The sequence below is a fragment of the Drosophila biarmipes genome, chromosome 3R, assembly GCF_025231255.1.
Source record: "Drosophila biarmipes strain raj3 chromosome 3R, RU_DBia_V1.1, whole genome shotgun sequence".
In the NCBI taxonomy this organism is placed as follows: domain Eukaryota; kingdom Metazoa; phylum Arthropoda; class Insecta; order Diptera; family Drosophilidae; genus Drosophila; species Drosophila biarmipes.
Window position 1 is genome coordinate 5495443 of NC_066616.1, and position 2443 is coordinate 5497885.

Genomic DNA, 2443 nt, shown 5'->3' on the forward strand with positions numbered 1-2443 from the left:
AGGCGCTGGAAAGGGGGCGGCAGGAAGGATGCCCCATAAAGCAGGCACGCCACCGCCAATCAATAAAACCCGAAACAACTGGCGCTGTGGAGCATCAAATATTTGTAGGTCTCGGCCAAAGTTAAGATGTGGAAAATCCCCCGAAAAAACAGTCGAACCATTAAAAGTAAACGCTGTGGAAAACGAACGATGCTTCCTTCAAACGTGGCCCGACGTCGGACGAGATTTGGCCGTAATAAACACAAGCAAATGAAATAATTTCGACTGCAAACAAAAGGGCATAAATTTATATATACGTTTATGGGTGTATATATTAAGCTGGCTTCGGCCCAAGAATGCTTGATTCCCCGAATATCTATATGTATAACGTATAGGCGAAAGGGGCGGGGCGCATAGACAAGGGGCGAGGCGGGCGGCGTCCTTGTCCAGTCCGCTTAGCCAAATTACGCATACGCACAGTTGTGCCGCTTGCGGGAGGCGCAATAATTCATAGCACACGGCACTCGGCGCACGACTCACGGATCCGGATCCTGAATCGGATGCGAGCCCGGACCCAGGCCCTGCGATGAAGACATCGGCCACGTAAATTGGTTTAAGCTGACGGCACGGACAGCCCACCCAATCTCGGAGCTCCCAGCATACCAGGCACCCAGTGGCACACCGACTTTGACCTATTGCCCCACCACGAAAAACTTGCAGAGGCGGAGGGTTCAGGAGGAGGTCAATGGGTGCGGAGGGAAACACGGCAAAAAATTGGCATCTTGAATCCCTTCCGTTATTTTACCATAAATATCTATCATTGTGACCCGTGACTTTTACTTTCTAGCTTGGCTTAATATCTTTTGCACAACAATAACCTTTATTTTTCCAAATCCCTTGCTGTAGTGAGATATTTGTACTATTTTCTTGTTTGTTATTAGGAATTAAATTAAGTACATGGGAGAAATCGATTTAGATTTGTAATGAAAAATGAAAATTATGGTTACACAGTATCTCTATCAATTACTTTTATATTGTTATATGATTAAAATATTATTTTAATGTATGATTTTATTTTTATATTGTTATACTACATCGAGTTCATCTTTAACCCAATTTTTATATTATTAATTTTTATGCAGCCTTTCTTAAAGCGTCATTCTGTTGTTTTCTCTGTGTATCTAAGCAAACAAATGGGGGCAAATAGGGCTCTCCGGTCCTGTTGGGCGGCCCAAAAGGTTATGCCGAATTACGAGAATTTTTGAGGCTCAGCAATAACAAGCGCCCTGCCCCGGCTGCTGGGACGAATTCCGACCCGCCCACTGGGCCTCCCATCACCACTTCCGCCTCGGCTCCTTCCCCCCTCTCGCTGACTCCTCTCCAGATATAAATCATTTAAATTAACAACTTTTGGTTTATTAACAGAATTTATTGGCAGCAGTTTCTGCAGGCTCAGCGTGCCGTCCGCCGTTGCCGGCGTTGTTGCCATTGAGGTGAACACGTTTTGGGTTTCCCACCCAAAACGCCACCTTGCTCCCAGGGATAACGGTCGGCTTGCTCGATGATTTGTTATTTGTTAGTGAAATGATAATAGCAACAAATGAGCTTTTATTGTTCCAATGGCCGAGGCCTTAAAGCCGCGTCGTCATTGGCTTTCCGTTTCGATATAAATTCATGAAGGATAAGCCATTCAAAAGGGGATTTGCATAATTTGTTGCCGACTCCCGGGCTCCCGATTTCCCATCGACCCGCTTTCACTTTTGCCACTTTCTTGTTGCTCGCACATTACAACTCAAGTGAACAATGGAGCCACAATTACGAAAGTTCTACAGGAAGGCGACCAACCACACCACACGCCCAGAAGCACACTGACAATTTATAAGTATTAGGTATATTGGTAAGAAGTTCGGCAGCATTACTATTCTCCTTACACTGATAAAAATGAAAAAGTAAGAAAATATCTGCGTATTGAGCTCAAAAGTTCGTATTAAATAGTTATTACATAATAAATTGCGAGATAATTTCAAGTTAAGTTTAAATTTTAAAATATTTTAAATAGCTATAACTGTTGAATATATTGTATATATATTTTCACACTACGTTTTTTATCATTGTATATATTGTCATTGTTGAATACTTCAAAATAAGGATTATTTTGTTTGCGAGGTGTAAATTTATGAAAATATATTTTGATTTATCGAAACATATGTCTTGTTGTAATAAATTAAACTAGGTTGTATGACATAATCATTTTTAACATATTGTGTTCTTTCAATGCATGCCTTCCGATTAAACCTGCCCGAAGTCAATCCTTTCGAAGATGCTTCGAGAGGACCGGTTAACGTGCTGGATCCTTCAGGAACTCGCTCTTTCCGCAGCTGCCCCTCGCTCTCATTAATCAGCCATTAATATTGTGAAACCAAACCGTTAACAGCCGTCAGATGCTTTTCAGAAAATATGATTG